The sequence below is a fragment of the Canis lupus genome, chromosome 7, assembly GCF_011100685.1.
Source record: "Canis lupus familiaris isolate Mischka breed German Shepherd chromosome 7, alternate assembly UU_Cfam_GSD_1.0, whole genome shotgun sequence".
Taxonomy (NCBI): domain Eukaryota; kingdom Metazoa; phylum Chordata; class Mammalia; order Carnivora; family Canidae; genus Canis; species Canis lupus.
In genome coordinates, this window is record NC_049228.1 from 33,883,033 (window position 1) to 33,901,663 (window position 18,631).

Below are 18,631 nucleotides of genomic sequence, written 5' to 3' on the forward strand. Positions count from 1 at the left end.
TTCCTTTCCAGTATCTCTCTTTCTCCTCTTTCACCTTCAGTCACTGTGCTCTGTCCTTATTCAATCATTAATTCAACACAACATAGCACATACATACAAAACAGCAACTACTGTGTGGCAGGCAGGCACTATTCTCGACATCATCTTCAAGGACGTGAATTTCTCTGTAAGAACATACTTTACAAAAAAAGAGCTCTTTCATTCAACAAATACTGATAATCCTATGAGGTTCCAGGAAATTTCCTAGGTTCTGGATCTTTCTCTTTCTCCCTTTTAATATATATTTGTTCAGGAAAAAAAAAAAAAAAGACCTATCTGCCATGCATGTGTTTCAAGAATGTCTTCTATGTCACCAGCACTCAGGGATATTTATGAAGTCATTTTATTACTACTTCTCCTCTGTTGCAATTAAGCATTTGAAATCACACACACATAAAAGCAATTAAATGACTTTTAAGTCTCCCAACATTAAGGCTTTCCTGGAATGTAGGATGCCTGCATATTTGCTCAGCCTATGGTTTTCTATCAGACTCTTTCTTCTTTTCCCCAAAAAGTCTGCACAAAAGTTTGGTTTACTTTAAATAATTTTCTATACTGGACGTTTCTCAGTACTTGTTTCTTAGACTGAAGCCTATATCCAGCCTGATGGGAATTAGTGATGTGTAACAAAGATTTCTGGCTCTCTGCTTTCAGAACACGTGTGGATGCATCTCTTTGCCACCTTAGGGTTGGGTGGGGGCATGTGATTGATTTGGCAAATAAACTGGGAGTGGGAGTGATGAGTGCTGCTTTAGAATCCAGCATTTAATTCCCAGCACAGTGAGGTCCTCTGAAACACTTTCCTTTCACCATAGCAACAACATTATTTGAGATGATGGCTGCTCGAATGACATCAGTCCTGGAAAGAGGAGACGAGGAGCAGAGCTCCTTACAAATCTACAGTGCATTTGAAGGTGGAGAGAAAAACAGTCCATCCAAGTTTGGAGGTTGGTTGTTACTACAGCACATCCTAGCGTATCCCAGCTGAACAGTATGAATCCATCATTCTAGCAAACAGTTACAGACCTGGAGATGGAATTCTGGCATATGTTCAGGCAGATAAAATGCAAGCTCTGTCCCGCCTCTATTATAATCAGAGTCCTTCATTAAGATAAATGGAAAAGGACAGGTTATTATGTCTTGAGTTTCCAACCAAGAACTTCAAGGTCACTCAGAACGACTTCTGCATTTCATTTACCATTGTTTTCTTACAAAATCAACACTGAAGGTGATTTTCGGGTCTAATGAATCTTGGCACAGTTTCTGTGACATCTTAAACTTTAATTACATTTCAATTATTTAATGACATTTTACAGGACAGATGTGAGGCTACAATTCACTCTGTGCATTACCAAATCAGGGGATGTTTGAACCAAAATGCTTAACTTGGTAACATAACTGAAAAGGATTCATGGAGAGCAGCCCTCCAAAATTTCAGAAGAAAATACTGTTCTTTTTAATCATTTGTCTGTTAAGCCCAAAACACATTGTATTTGTTGGGTCTGGAATTCCACGTTTGGAAGTGTCATTTCACTTACAAGCTGTGTTTGTGAGGTTGGGATTCAAGGACCAATCTTATTTTTCCTTGCCCTTTCCACACATAAAACTTGGATAAAATGTACTTTATGTGCTATAGACGTGTTCCATAAAGCCCACCTTCCATAGACATGAAAGATTTAGGAAATTTGTTATGCAATTGCATTTAAATATTATTTTTCTGTAAATTAAAACTTTAAGTGGTTAATAAAATTGTTAATTAGACCTAATCAAACATATTGAAAAAGATAAAACAATTCCGACCAACACTTACAGACACAAAGCAGTTAATAGAAGTAAGTTACAAGTAACTGTTTAGTGTGTATGTATACATAAATATGTGGATATATATATTCCTCCCTGCTCCAAACATGAGGATCTAACTATCCCATGATTCTCTATCTTAGAGATAGACTCTTTTTAAAACTTCTCTATAGTGTGTGGTTTTCTGTTCAAAAGCCCTTGAAGGCTGCACCTTGAAGCATTTTCTCTTGCTGACTACTTCCAGCTTCCAAGAAAATGTTTCCTTTAAAACACTTTGCATCATTTCTTTGGAGCCATCTCCCTGACTGCCCCATATAGTCCTGTTCTTCAAAAAGGACAAGGAAAGAAGAAACTAACTTCAAGGTGGTGTTCCTGAGGCATCCTGAATTTTTAACCAATTTGATCATTCTGGTTGGAATCATGGTGCCACCTCCACAGCCCTTAATTCCCAGGTAGGAGCTCAGAGAGCCCTCTTGTTGGAACTGACACCACTTTGCATCTCAGTGTGATGTCAGATTGAGTTCCATACCCTGTGTGGCAAAGAAGGGCACAGGCTTTCATTCCCAGGGCTACCTGGGGCTCAGAAATACCTCATAGGTATGATGGCTGAGATACTAAGTTTCAGTCCTGGCATTCCACTTCTATACTCTTTGTAAGTCATTTGAGAAAAATTGGCCTTTGACTGATCTTCTTTTGCACACAGAGGTACTCAGAAAAAAGATGTAATATGTGGGGTGAAGAAAGGTGGGAGTTCCCTGAATGTAGTTGATGGCTGGTTCATTGGTGGACCTTGCCTGCTGCAGGGTTTCACGAGTCCAGTTTGCTTGGTCTGGATGCATGGCCAAACTGGTTTAGAGCTGTTTCTGGTTGGAGGTCTACCAGCCAGGAGAAGGACTACTTTAGGTAGTTGGAAGACAAGCATTTTATGATCTCCTGGGAGAAATGACCCTAAATATACAGAAGTTTAGAGGAGCTTGTGCTTGAGCTGCACAGGTGAATGGACTCATCTGTATCTCCCCATCAATCACTGAATAGCCCTCTAGAATTTCCCATTGCATCAATAGAACATGGAAATGTTTTCTCTAAAGGGGATATGGGAAAACAATACCAATGAGGTTGCTCATCAGAACAGTGTGTGAGGGCAGCCCTGGTGGCTTAGTGGTTTAGTGCTGCCTTTGGCCCAGGGTGTGATCCTGGAGATCTGGGATCGAGTCCCACATCAGGCTCCGTGATGGAGCCTGCTTCTCCCTCTGCCTGTGTCTCTGCCCTTCTCTCTCTGTGTCTTATGAATACATAAATAAAATCTTAAAAAAAAAAAAAAGAACAGTATGTGACTATGTTTTCTAATCAGTGATTTCCCTGACAGTTTTTAAATTGCTTCAGGTTCTCTTCCATTTGTTTCTAGCTGTAAGATGTTTACCAATTAAGTAGTATTGCCTATAATTTGTCTTGTGTCCTAACACTGAAAGAACATAGACTTGAGCTTTCCAGTTGCTGGGTCAGTAACGTGGGACAAGTAGTTAATGCAATCTACGCATGAGTGTTCCTACCTGTAAAATGGGATTGTTGGACCAATGTTGCCCCATAACTTTGTAAACTACTTTTAAACAGAATTCAACGAGTAAGAAAATATACAAGAATCTCTTTGCAGAACAATAAAAAGTAATTTTACAAAGAGTACGATAGGCACAACTTGGCCAAATTCTTTGACCTTCCAGAAAGTAGCATGTCATTCATTTATGTATTTATTAACAAATATTAGAAGAGCACCCATCAATGTGCCAGACCAAGTGTTAAGTGCTGAGAGAGACTGCAATTATAGAAGGAGAGCTCTCTCCATTAAAATTAAATAATTTTTAAAATGCACGAAACAATGGGGGTGCCTGGGTGGCTCAGTTGGATAAGTGTCCAACTCTTGATTTCAAGTCAGGTCATGATCTCAGGGTCTTGAGATGGAGCCTCACTTACAGCTCTGCACTCAGTAGGGAGCTTGCTTAAGGTTCTCTCGTTCCCTTTTCCTCTGCTCCTCCCCAGCACGCCTCACCCCACACTCCTACGTGTGCTTGTACACTCTCTCTCAAAATAAATAATAATAATTAAAAATAATAAAATAAAATACAAAAGCAAGGCAGTAACGGGCTCTGTGTGGGAATTATCTCATTCAAAAAGTAGGGAAGAGATACAGTACAGATGCCAGAATACTAAGCAATCCTGTAATTTATCCAAAATATACACACTGACGAATCAATTCTTATTCGACCTGTGGTGTGGGTGTAAGCGAAGCACTATAGCTCCAGCTGCTGAGTTTAATGGAGCTTATTTGCATTTCAAACACCAGCACCTGAGGCCACATTCAAATAAATCTGCTCGAGGTAGGTAGGGAATAGGAACTCTGGTAGATTAATAATATACAATACGATTTTCTGCTAACATTTTATCTGCAGGGAAGATTCAGTTTACAGCAAATTAAGTAATATTTTTAAAAATTATATGTGAATGGGTTGTATAATCATTCCTAATCCAAACATACTTGCTTTGCGAGTTCTCCTAGAAATAAAGTTTGAATAGTTAGGTTTAGGAGGAATCACAATAAATAAAACCTCAAATCGGGGGGGTGGGGGGGGGGCAGCCCAGGTGGTTCAGCGGTTTAGTGCTGCCTTCAGTCCAGGGCCTGATCCTGGAGACCCGGGATCGAGTCCCACGTCGGGCTCCCTGCATGGAGCCTGCTTCTCCCTCTGCCTGTGTCTCTGCCTCTCTCTCTCTCTCTCTCTCTCTGTGTGTGTGTGTCTCTCATGAATAAATAAAATCTTTAAAAAAAAAAAAAAAACCTCAGATGGATGCTGTCTTAAAAATTAAGCTTCAATAAGTGATTTCAGTTCCAAATGAATTCAGTGTATGATATGTACATACACGAAGGTGACAGTGATTTATGTAAGTGTAAGGTGTCAGTGCAAGCCTAAATTGTGTCTATGAATGGTATCCAGACACATCTGATGAACTGCTAGGTGGCTAGCCAGTTATTTTGCCCCAAGGACTTCTAAGATGCCTAAAAATGAAATCTTCAAGGAGTATTACTGGCTAACACTGACAGAGCTACACCACATGCCATCTCTATTCTAAGCACATCCCACGTTCAGATGGGTTAACTCAGCTTACAACAACCCCATGAGGTAGGTACCAAAATGATCCCCTTTTTATAGATAGGGAAAGTGAGTTTCAGACAGGTAGAGTAGGTTGCCTGAAGTCACGCAGCTTGTAAGCAGCAGGACCAGGATCTAACCTTGGCAGTCTAGCGTCAGTCCTGCTTTTACCTGAATGCTGTCACGTGCTGAGCTTGACTCAGCAGCAAAGCCTAAGTTATCAAAAGAAAGAAGGATTCCCCAGGATGAAAGGAAGCTCCATAAGGGGCAAGAATATTTTCTGCTGTGCTCACATGAAACATAGAATTAACAGACAGGATCAGATTGTCAATTCAGACTTCTGTGAACCCCTATCCAGTACCAAGATTTGCCAATTATTTCAAAGATCCAGTCAGTTAAGAAGCACAGACAAAACACAGACACCTTTGTGACTTCCCAGGCCATGTGGCACCCAGTGTCCTTTCCATTTTGGACACCTGGTCTCTGGACAGAATAATAGATGAGCTCTCCAAGTGAGGTTTTACTGGGCTCCCCCACATACTTTCAAGTTACAGCCCAGAGAGGTATGGAGTATGTGTGATATTCCGCAGGGAGCCCTGTCTCAGAGACTCTGGGTTTAATGCTGTAAGTAATCTGTAGCCAGGAACACCCAGGTAAAGTCATCCAATAGTTCAGGTCTCTCTTTCCTAGCAAATATCATTGCATCATTCCATCAACCCATGCCCAGAGTCTAAGGATGGTATGAATTATGGGTACAAGCGAAAAGAGCAATTTCCTTTCAAGATTTATTCAAAACTTGGTGAGATACAAGGAGGTATTGCTCTGGTGTAATTATGATAGATTGGAACACACCAAAAGGAAAAAGTCTCTTCCAGCAATTTCACCAAGCACTATGCAGTTTGGAACCATCCTAGACCTCATGACACTGTGCCATTGAAGGTGACAGACTTGCTGGTGTATGTATATCACCCACAGACGCTGCTGTCTATGCTTGAATACCAGGAGTGCCGAGCAGAGAACTAAAAATGAGTACAGCTGGCATCACTGGGCACCAAGGATATGCCAGGCACTGGGCCGACTGCTTGTGCAGGTTTTAACCCATTCGCTCCTCACACACAAGTCAACAAAGTAGATTATAATATTATAATTCCCTCACAGCAAGAGGCCTTTGACTTTCTGTTAAATAACCAGGTGTGTCAGGGGAAACCCAAGTGCAAGTCCAGGTTGTCACTTGTGCTTCTGACTGACTATAAATCTGAGGTTCCCTGACCCATCCTCAGGTTTGATTAATTTGCTAGAGCAGCTCACAGAACTCAGGCAAACACTTCCTTATGTTTGCCAGTTTATTAAAGGACATGATGAAGGATGAGATGAACAGCCAGATGAAGAGACGCATAAGATGAGGTCTGGGAGGGTCCTGAGCTCGGGAAATCTGTCCCCATGTCTTGCACGTGGAAGTGTCCACCCCCGGGAAGCTCTCCAAACCCTGCGCCACTGGGATTTTATGGAGGATTCTCCATCAGGCGTGATGGATCATGACCTCCGTGGTCAGCCCCTCCCCGTCTCTGGGTAAGTGCGGGGTGGGGTAGTGTGGGGTTGAAATTCCAGCTTCTGATCGTGGCTTGTCCTCTCAGGTGACCAGCCCCACCCAGGAGCCGTCCAGGAGCTCCCGCAGAGTCTCCTCAGTAGAGCTAGAGATGCTCCGGTGCTCTTACCACCCAGGAACGTGCAGGGGTTTCAGGCGCCCCGTGTCAGGAGAGTGTAGTAGCGCAGAGGCCAGTGTGTGTGTTTTCTATTAACTCACATCATGGCTGCCCAAAGGAGGGCAAAAATACAAGAGGAGGGAGGTGGTGGAGAGCCAGAGGCAGCCTGGATCTCCTTGTCCTCCCCAACCTCGCTCTTGGACATGTCCCCGACACGCTTCTGAACAATAGGGGGAGAGGAGCTCTGACTCACACCTCACTCTTTTGGTGAGAAACTGAAGGCTTCTCGCGGGAAGAATGCTCCGGGAGAACCCCGGCAGGGAGGGAGTCACCAGGACTTGGGCGCCAGAAGGAAGAGGACGTGAGGTGTAATGAACACAGGGGACTGTGAAGGAGCCCACAGGGTCTGGGGAGGGAGCTCTAGGCTTGCCTTCAGGGCTGGGCTAATAGCTATATCCAAGGATGCCAACAGCAAATGGTCACCACCCATCCCACTAAGCACACTTTGGACTCTAGCTCAGTAGTTTGGAGTCCATTTACCAGGATAAAGGGCTGTTTGAACCTTCTTTGGAGTTTTCTAGATGTGTTTAGTTGCTTGTTAGTGGGAAAGCAGCACCCAGCCTTCAGGGATGCGTGTATGTGCCACCACCACCAGCAGCAGGTACTGGACACAAGCCCAATGTGAAAGACAGAAGGTCACATGGATCCTTCATGAGGGTCCCTGACCCACTAGTTGGTGGGACTGATTTTTCTGGCTGCCTTTCCTTATCTCCAAAAGTCACTGTGGGCCACGGATGAATTACCTGGTGTGCATGGTAAGGTTCACAGATTGAGTCAGTTCAGTTAGGCTCCCAGACTGAGAGAACATTCTTATTGATCCATCCCACTTCTAGGCCTGGCTCAAACTCTCCTCTAGGAAGCTCTCTGGGGAACCTTCCAGCTTAGGCACTTCTGGACAGAATTCCAACTTTCCTCCCCATTGTATTTATGTATGCTTCATATTACTTATCTCCAAGCAATGTGACCAATAAGTAATAATCCTTTAGAAAGCTGATAGATGCAGCATCTGGTTGGTCTATTTCTGTTCTATTTCAATTAACTCTCTAAAAATAATTTTGGGGAGGTATCTGAAATCCCAGTCTCAAGTTTTGCAAAGTGGCAGGTCACAGAGATCCATTGTATTGTGTGTGTCATACTATGTGAGTGGTCCTGTACTTCAGGGTTAAAGAGATTATGCCATAATTTTCTCTCCTGTATTTGTTCATCTCTCTATTTTGGGGAGCTCTTCTCTGCTTTATATCCATTTCCTTCCACCCACCCAATGTTAAATCTCAGTTCCTGTTACCTCTTCTGTCACACTATTTGACTCCTCCCTTCTTTCCCAACACCCTATTTCTGGGGACAATTGTTGTTCATGTGATCACAGATTTGTTACTCATCTCTGACAACTCATTTCTCAAGTACAGTTCATTTGCTCCCAGGGATACACTATGGTGGGCCACGTGATTGACAAAAACCAACAGATCCCATAGAATGCCTCCTTTTAAGTGCCAATTTTACTTGAAGACTTGGGAAACTTTTATTTTAATCTCTTAAACATAATTCTTTTAATTTTTTTTTTTTTTTAATTTTTATTTATTTATGATAGTCACAGAGAGAGAGAGAGAGAGGCAGAGACATAGGCAGAGGGAGAAGCAGGCTCCATGCACCGGCAGCCCGACGTGGGATTCGATCCCGGGTCTCCAGGATCGCGCCCTGGGCCAAAGGCAGGCGCCAAACCACTGCGCCACCCAGGGATCCCAATTCTTTTAATTTTTAAAATCTTTTTTTTTCTTAGAGTGCACATGCACATGCGTAAGCAGCAGGGAGGGGCAGAGGGAGAATCTTAAGGAAGCTCCATGCCCAGTGTGGAGCTTAATGCAGGGCTCAACCACACAACTCTGAGATCATGACCTGAGCTGAAATCAAGAGTCAGACACTCCACAGACTGGGCCACTTGCGTGCCCCTTAATCTCAACCATTTTTGAACCACTTGTATTCAAGTACATATTAACAGAATTCCATTTTTTCTATGTTGGCCTACCCCAAATTGTGTGTCAGCTATATTTAGATGTGAATGTGGTAGTCTGTAAAGATGAATATCAATGCTTCCCCTTCCTGTATCCACATCCTTGCAAGGTAGCATTACAGCTCTTCCCATGAAGACGTTGGGGCTGTTTCCAGCCCTTGAGTCTGGGAGGACCCTAATATCTGTAAAATGTATTGCTTGCAGAGATTTGAAAAGCACTGTGCTTGGGATTGCTGCTCTTAGAACACTGCCAGGATATGAGGTGTCCACCCTAGCCTGCTGGAGAATGAGAGGCCATGAGAGGAACAGAGGCGCCCCAGCTGCCAGTCAGCCAGCTTCAGAGCAGCTTGTCAGCTCACTGAACGCGTGAATGAGCCTCAGAAGAGATCAGCCCAACCTACACCAGAAAACCTGCCCAGCTGAGCCCAGCTCCAGATTGCTGATCCACAGAATTATGAGGTAAATGAATGATCATGGTTTTAAACCTCTACATTTGGAGATGATTTGCCATGAAGCAAAAACTAACTGATACAGTGAATAGGGAAAGGAAGAAAAAACTCCCAAGAAGTAAATGACTTTTATCTGGGAATTCGGGGTTATTAGAAAATCCAGTGTTATTGTTTGTCCCACTTGGGCTCTTCCACATTCTCAAACATCCTGAGCCATAGTTGCCCAAAACTATCACTATTGTAGAAATACTTTCAAAAAAAACAGTGTAAAAATTTAACAACAACAATAACAGGATTGTTTGCAATGAAAATGGAGCAAGTCCTGGGCAGGAACAACATGGAAAACACAATGGAACCAGCACATTAGAAATTACTTGAGACTTCTTTTGAAATTAGTTCCAGATACACTTTGCAGAGTAGGTGATAAAAAAGAGGAAAAGATGTTGGAACCATGGAGCTGGTCCTGGTTCAGACTTAAAAAGTGGCAACAAGGTGAATGAGATACTCCCTCACTACCAGAGGACTGATTTTGTTATTCTCCACAGACCTATGTAAACAATTGGTTGGAAAACAAATTCAACCCGGTTGTTTGTGTTACATTTGAATGTGTGCTTAGATGTAATGAGCTGGCTCGTGTATTGGTTTCTTTGTTCCCTATGTTTATAAAGATGAAATTTATGAAGTGTTTGTGCATGTTCAATGAGGTGGTCAAAATGATAAATTTGATAAAGGAAAAAAGCACATGGAATAATCACCTTGTAGTCACAGGGCAGAGTAATGGGAAATAACTTGAAGATTTGCTCACACAATAGAGCGGTGACTACTTAAATTGGTCAGCAGGTGCCATCTGTCTTGGAGACAAGCAGTACAGGGATGCATTGTCTGTAGAGAATTGAAAAATCATCGCAAAGCCTGTAAAATTGGTTTGTTTATTAACATCACATATTCCAACAATTGTAGATCATTTCAGTGATAATATACATACTCCTCCCCCACAAGTGTGGACCCCCTGCAGCCCTCCCGCACCCCCCTTGTTATGGAGCTGCCATGGGGTGCTGCCTTAGCTGAAGAAGGTGCTACTCAGAGTTGGCAGACTCCAGCTTCCCTGCTGTTTCTTCCTGAGAAAAAATTGCAACAAGAGGGGAGACCTGAATAAAGTGAATGAGTTCATTGTTAATTGTAAGAATAAAGGATAACTCACAAAATGAGAATGCTCATAAAAATCCTGAAAAAAGTTGCCATTAATAGGCATATATACCTTAGTAGGCCTAGGTTTTTAGAAATATTCTGACATCAAGACAGAGAAAAAAATTTCCTCATCCAGCATCAGCCCACTTCAATTTAGTCTTATTTTCTGATGAGGATAGATTTAGTGTACCAATATTATTGTCCATGAGCCAAAAAGAAAAAAATTTATTTTTCATGATGGCAAGTTACTTAAAACACACACGCACAAATATATATGTTATATGTATATATATATATTTTAATTACCAATATAAGATAGACAACAAGATTCCCATGGGTAGCAAATAAATTCATTTTTTACAGAGAACCACTATAAGCTATAGCCCCATTCTTTCCTGATCTCCAGTTCAGGGATATTTCGATGAAAAATTTGAGCTGTATTTTTCCTGCATAAAACTTACCCTGTTGTCTTATAACAATTTATTCATGAGTATCTCCCTTTCACTAGATGACATGGACCAAATTACTTGTCTTTGTATAGTCAGCACATAGCTTTATAATGTCCATTCACCCCTCACCATCGTAAATCCTACAATTAGTCCCTGCCCAAAGAGTGGCATAGTCAGCCATATTTGGTGCAACATGACTGCTCCCTACCATAGTGCCCCCCAACATATATATATATATATATATATATATATATATATGTATATATATATATATATATTATATATATGCACAGGTATACACATATACACACATATGTATATACACTCATACAGACACACATAAAAAGTCAAGTATTTCATCAGACATAACCACTAGCACATTGTTAAAATGTTTTTGTTTTGTTTTTTTTTTTTAGTGATTTTTAATTATTTATTTGAAAGACAGGGAGAGCCACAAGTGGGAGGAGGGGGGAAGAGGGAGAGGGAGAAGCAGACTTCCTGTTGAGTAGGGAGCCTAGTGCAAGACTCAATTCCAGGACCCTGGGATCATGACCTGAGCTGAAGGCAGACGCCCAACCAACTGAGCCACCCAGGCACCTGGAATATTCTTATAGTTCTTTTGTGATGGATAAATTTAATTTGTTTAAGTAAAATTGTATGGCTCGATTATTAAATGTGAGGAGACATTCTATAAATTGGATTCTTAATACATGCTTCCAATCTTTTCTAGAATTACCTCCTACAGTGCTGATCCTGAAAATATAGAACTACAATTCCCAGCATCCCTTGAAACTAGGGCTCAGGATGTGACAGATTTGACTTATCTATTGTGTGAGACTTGATATCGAGGGAAACACATTGCATGTGGGCATCCATTCCACTGGCATGGTTCATGCTGGAGACAGTGTGGTTTTGCAGTGACAGTAGCAGTTTCCTTTCCTACTTGGGACACAAGCAGAATGGTTCTAAGTGCTGAGAGCTGTTCCTGGAAGCTGAGCCTACAGCCTGCACCTATGCACCTACCCTTTCAATGATATTTATAAACTTTCTATTAGTCTAGTGCAATCCATTCTGTTTAGACCAGCTAGAGTGGATCCTGTCTTTTGCAACTGGACTGTAAACAAAAAGCATGATTGTGTCTGTGTGTGTGTGTGTGTGTTGAATGAGAGTAATCTATTGTAAAATCAAGCTTATAAAATTCTAATAATAACAATCTAGCAAAATATCTAGGGATCAGACCTCGAATAACCTCTTCCCAAATGCAGCTTAACATGAAGATAAATGTTAAAAGCTTAGAAGCCTGTGGAATGACAGTCCACGTGCTAAAGTCTATTAGCTAAAAATGTATGTTTCCCAAGTTCATTTTATATTCATGTCTAAAAACTGGTTTCATTTGGGTTATTTGTCCAAAGCAATTAGAAGAGAATATGGCTGTTAAAGAAGAGCAGGCTAATAGCAAGATGCATTATCTAACTTCCTGACAATGAAGAATGAGCCAGGAGATTAAGACAAAATGTAAGAACAAAGAAAGCTTAGTTGTCTGGTCTATTAGTGTTGATCAAGAGAAGCTATGTTCCACAACAGCCTCAAGGACATCTCTAGCTTACAGTACAGCAAATGCTGATGCCCATGTAATGATGACTCTAAATCAAAAGGGAAAGTGTTAAATTGTGTTGACTTTTTGCTCATTAATAACAGGGAAGTCTGTGTGTTCTAATTTCCCAAGAAACCAGTTTCTTGCCCCCTACTTTCAGGTCAAAGCCTGTGGCAGGGGCCCAGGGAGTCTCCTTTGTGAGGGAGTCTTGCCTAACTTGTTCTACAGCACACGAGGGGGTGAAGAGTTGCCAGAGAGACTTCTGTGAGGCCACTGACCGCTTACTAGAGCATCAGTAGACCATTTTGGTTTTACATTTTATCTGTCACTTTGGCCTTGTCATCTGGGGAAGTGGCATTATGGAGCCCAAGAAATAGGAAAAAAGAGCAATGAGAAAAATTTGAATAGTTTCATTTGCTCCTCTTAGCTTACGGCATGGTTGGTGCTTACACAAGATAGAGACGTAAGATGAAAGTCAAGCTTCTCTGGGAAGAATGAAAGGAGAAGTCAAGGAAAGGGGGGAAAATATACTAAGTTTTGTATGCTTTAGATTCCAGGATCTTGATATTGAGGCAAAATGACTATAAACATCATTTTTATCTTTTTTCCAATTAGAAGAGGGTGTTATTATTATTATTATTATTATTATTATTATTACAATCTCCTTCCCTTACGGCAGAGCTTAAATCATGGACCCTCAGGAAAGAGAGAGAATTTGCCAATTCTGGAAAGACAGAGGGCAAGAAGTTTATAGAATTCTCTGGCCAGCTAAAACAAACAAACAAACATATGAATTATATGCTATAGAAAGAGATAGGGCTAAGGGACAATTACCAGAATTTCCCCAGGCAGTGACCCCAGAAACCAACCATGGAACATATGCTCTACATGCTCTAAACAATTATCTTCCAGGTCAACCATGTTTCACCTATGAAGTACTATGAGAGATTTTCTGGAGGTTGTCTCTAATCACTATGGTGACATGCCACCAGTGGGAACATAGAAAGTGTGGGCTATCTATCTACCTATCTATCCATCCATGTAATGGAATTTTATTCAGCTATGAGAAAGAAGGAAATCCTGCCACTTGCAACCACATAGATGGGGCTTGAGGACATTATGCTAGGTTAAAAAGTCAGAGAAAGCTAATTACTGTATGCTATCACTTATATGTGGAATCTGAAAAAACTGAACTAATAGAAACAGTTTGGAATTGTGGCCCCTGGGGATTGGAGGGTGTGAAAGGGGAGACATTGGTCATAGAGTACAAACTTCCAGTTATAAGAATAAGTTCTGGGGATCTCATATACAGCGTAGTATTTATAGTTAATAGTACCATATATTTGAAAGTTTCTGAGAGAATAGATCTTAAATGTCCTCACCACAAAAAGGAATACTACCTTTTTTATATGATTCAGGCATCACCTAATGCTATGGTGGTAATCGTTTTGCAATTTATAAATGTATCAAATCAACATATTGTAGATCTTAAGTTTACACTATAACTTAATTTCATTATAATGTATGATTTGTCATTTGTATCTCAATAAAGCTGGGAAAAACCCAAAATTATCCTTTAAAAATGATTGATTGGAACTCATCGAAATAAAAAACTTCACCTCTTCAAAAATCACTATAAGAAAATGAAAATGCCACAGACTGAGAAAAATATTTGCAGTACATATATTTAACAAAAATTTGTTTCAAGACAACTTAAAGGGGAAAAAAGCTCTACAACTCAGTAATATGATTAACCCATAAAAATTGAAAAAAACTAAAGAGATACTTCACTAGAGAAAATATATAAATATACAGATGACCAATACACACACAAAGGAAATGCTTAACACTACTGCTCATCAGAGAAATGCAAATTAAAATCACAATGACAGCTGGGGTGGTCCAAAATTCCTCTCTCAAACAGCAATGTTTGAGCTGCGATCCACATAGTGTAAAGAACAGAAACACACTCCAATGTGGGAATAGGGAATTTCACTTGGAAGGACCACACAAGCCCTGATATAGGTATGAGTATGATGTGTTCAAAGTCCAAAAAGAAAGGAAGTGTGGCTCAGGTGGGGTGAGCAGAAGAAAAGAGGAAGAGAGAAATCATAGAGACTTACCTTCTTGTGATAAAGAGTCTGAATTTTTTTCTTACTATGATGGAAGCCACTGAAGGTTTTTAAACAGAGGAAATATGACTTCAGTTTCATTTTAATCAACATTAAAAAATAGATACATCATTCAGGGAGCTATGTGGAGATTGGACTATAAAGAGGTCATGGGTGGGAATAAAAAACTGAATTAGAGGCTGTTAAGATCAGTCAGGCATCAGATAATGGTGGTTTCCAAGAGGGCTGAAGTACTAGAGATGGTGAGTAGTTGGAGTCAGGCTAGTTTTGGGGACAGAATTGACTTGTTTATGAATTAAATGACAGTAAACGAAAGAATGGGACCATGATTTATTTGTAGGTTTTTAGCTGGAGCTACTAGGTAGATAATGTTGTTATTTACTGAAAGGATCTGCTTTGTAGTGAAAACATATCTTTTTAATCGTAAGTTTTGAGGTTTTTGTTAGACGTCCAATTGCAGTTCTTTTTTTTTAATTAGTTGGAGAGCTAAAGAACTCTTTGTTTATATAGTTATTAGTGTTTGAATGATGAGCAGCCAGTAGAAAGAGAGAAAATGTATGAAACAAAGAAATAAAATATTGTAAGAGAAAAGTTCTTGAACTGGAAAGAAAAGGTAGAATCATTAGGAACAAAGCCACATTTTGCATTGTAACAAGAGAGAAAGGAGAGTTACGTACAGAACAAGGCAGACATTTGGGTTGGATGGGGAGAAGATGAGAAGATGAGATTATTGACATCTGCATCTATTTTTCTTCACTGAATTATTTTTTAAAGATTTTATTTTAAAGTAATCTTTATACTCAACGTGAAGCTTGAATTCACAACCCCAAGATCAAGAGTTACATGCTCCACTGACTGAGCCAGCCAGGCGTCCCTTTCCAATGAATTATTAATCAGCCATCAATTGATGAGAATGGGTGAGAATGGGTGTTGGTAGGGGGCAGATAGAGGAGAAGATGTGCAATAGACTTCTGAAAGAGTAAGAAAGTGAAGTTATTGCAGAATTACAGAGTAGATGGAAATATAAATATCCACATGAAATTTACAGTAAGAAGAGTGAGGAACCTCTAGGTACACAGGTACAAGTGTGCAGTTGTCGGCCACAGCACATGGCTGATTGCATACTATCAACCATCCCAGTCTGACAGGGATTGAAGTGTTTCCCTAGATGCATGGATTTCTGTGTCAAAACAGGAAGTAAGTGGCACAGTCTGATCACATCCATGCACTTTCAAGGAGCTAAATTATCTTCTGATTTCCATGAATTCTGCCAAAGCAGCAGGGGTCTCCTGACCTAATCCTGAATTATCATCACCCTGGAAGACCATCTATGGGGTTGGATTGAGGTTTCACTTGGAGAGGTTCAAGTCTATCCAGGGAGGCTTGAGTCCTCAGGTCAGTGCTGAAACTCATACCATGGAAAAATGGTGCCTCTACTGGCCTGAATACTCCAAGTCCCCACCTACTGAATGAACAACCTGTTATATACTTGCCATGGTGCCTGGTAACAGATTCCCAATAAATATTTGTTATTTTTTGGTTATGTTTCCCAGAAGCACACTTCCTTTTCTGTCAATACAACTGATAGTATCTGTAATGAATACATCCATCTCCACCCCAAAAATATGATTCTAAGTCAAGGCAGTTGTTATTATCATGTTATTATTGATATTAAACTTAAACTTTTTCTAGGGGATCCCTTATGGTTCAGCGGTTTAGCGCCTGCCTTCGGCCCAGGGCATGATCCTGGAGACCGTGGGCTCCCTGCATGGAGCCTGCTTCTTCCTCTGCCTGTGTCTCTGCCTCTCTCTGTGTCTCTCATGAATAAATAAATAAAATCTTTTTTTAAAAAAACTCTTTTTCTGCCAAAACCGAAGGAGAAATTTATGTTAGCTACTGTTATAACTCTGTGCATTCAAATAATTGCAATGCCAATTTGAAAATATCAAATGTCATATAAATGGTAAGCAAGGTCAATAATAATGGGTTTGGGTTTATCGAAATGGCATGCAGCACGTGAAGCACATAGATTAATTCTGTTTCAAATCTGAGAATGAATGGAAGGAGTTGAAAGAACTCAGTGGAAAAAGATAGAAGGTTCCCTACATTCTTCAATAAATATTTTCAACAAATCATTATAACATGAATTAACTTACAATGCAGTGAAAAATACTTCTATTGAGAGCATAGAGGAGCTAGTGAGTGAAAGCATTCAAATTAAATATGAGTTGGTGCAGCTTGGCTTAGGGAGAGTCAGAAATTTTAGAAAGATTCTTAAATCCTTAGAAGAGATCTTGGAAATATAGTTGAAGCCTCTTTATAGCTGAGGAAACTCTGACTCACACAATTGTATTCCTTCTGCTTCTAATTAGTCATGAATTTTTGATGTAGTCTCATGAATCTCATGACTTGTGAGAAGCACTGAGATCTTGAGAACTTATATAGAGTGAGGTGGTTAAGAGTTGTAGACAGGTAAGAAGGAAGGAACCTCAGCATTGACTGGAGTTGGGGCGTTTCAGGAGCCGGTGGGATAAATACAGGTTGGAGAGGGGAGGTTTAGGATCATTTTCTGTGACATACTGTAGTCAATAGAAGACAGGACCCAAAACTTTCTGCCACATAGTGCCTTGTCAGGAGCAATTTCCTGGCTTCCTAACAGATAGAGCAAGCTGTCCTTTTCCCAACTATTACAGCAGTGGCTCTAAAGTAGGGTGTGTGGGGCATCTGGGAGCACAGTCAGTTGAGTGTCTAACTTTTGGTTTCTGCTCAGGTCATGACCTCGGGTCCAAGCCCCGTCCAGGCTCTGCACTCAGTGGGGAGTCTGCCTGAGGATTCTCTCTTTTTCCCTCTGCCCCTCCCCTTGCTTCTGCTCTCTCTCCCTCTAAAATAAATAAGTAAATCTTTTTGGAAAACTAAAAAATAAAGTAGGGTGTGCACAACCCTTATGATGCATTAGGGCACAGGAAGAAGAGATGGAGTTTGGTTTTTTGTTTTTTTTTTTTTGAGATGGAGCTTTTATAGAGAGAGATAATATACCAAAATTATTAAAAAATTAAGCCTTGCTAAATATTTTATATATGAACTGATGTTATGTAAATGAGTTACACATATTTCTTCTATAGAGACAGAAGTATTTCAAATGTTTAACAAAGCAAAATGTCCTAAAGAAAAACTCTTAACAAAACAAATGCAGTTCAGGGGTCCCTTCACTGTAAAGGTGACTTCTGAAAAATGAGTGAGAAAAACTAATTTTTAAGGGACACCTAGGTGGCTCAGCAGTTGAGGGTCTGCCTTCAGCTCAGGGTGTGATCCCCCGTTTGGGGATCAAGTCTCACATCGGGCTCCCTGCAGGGAGCCTGCTTCTCCCTCTGCCTATGTCTCTGCCTCTCTCTCTGTGTCTCTCATGAATAAATTTTAAAAATCTTTAAAAAAAAAACCCAGAAACTAATTTTTAAGAGAAAAAACTTGTAAGATGATGAGAACACTTGAAAAACTGGTGTTGACAAATGTTTCCATTGTTTCAAAATTTTGTTACCTAAAACAATGCATATAATTTATAAGGCCTCTCATTTCTGCACATTTAAAACTTGGAATCCAAATTTTCCAACTTGTTAAACACAATCTTCCAAATGAAACATTCTCTAAGCAATATCATAATGCAGCACCTTCCAATTAGTCTGCTTGGAAACTGATTGACAGCCAGGAAGATGGAAATTCACTAAGAGAATTCCAAGAAAAACATGGACATAGTTAGAAAATGTGATTGAAAATAAATACCACCATTTACTCACCCAACAATACTCAGCTATTATTTGAATCTAGAAATCTGTGCAATATCTTTCCCAGCCATTAATACTGACTAATCAGATAAAGTATACAATAACATCTTCAGATTACTATGAAACGAATGTTTAATTAAAACAAGATGTTATAGTAAATCCAAATCATATGGCTCTCCTGAAGGGTGTAATTAATAATAAATAAAACTAGTAATAAATAAATTAAACATTTAAATAATCTTTTTATCTTCTTTCAAAACACTTTCAGATAGCTTATTTCATTTTCATCT

At 40.2% G+C, this 18,631-nt stretch overlaps 1 long non-coding RNA gene across 8 annotated transcripts in view; it reads left to right on the forward strand.

Moving 5' to 3' along the window:
- The window catches only part of LOC102156210, a 114,144-nt gene that overhangs the window by 61,537 nt on the left and 33,976 nt on the right, over positions 1–18,631 (forward strand). For 7 of the 8 annotated variants that reach the window (XR_005362193.1, XR_005362198.1, XR_005362199.1 and 4 more), the window contains 2 exons: positions 855–986; positions 8,955–9,209. This is a non-coding gene — a long non-coding RNA (uncharacterized LOC102156210). The remainder of the gene's footprint in view (positions 1–854; positions 987–8,954; positions 9,210–18,631) is intronic. The other variant, XR_005362200.1, reaches the window with a different exon arrangement.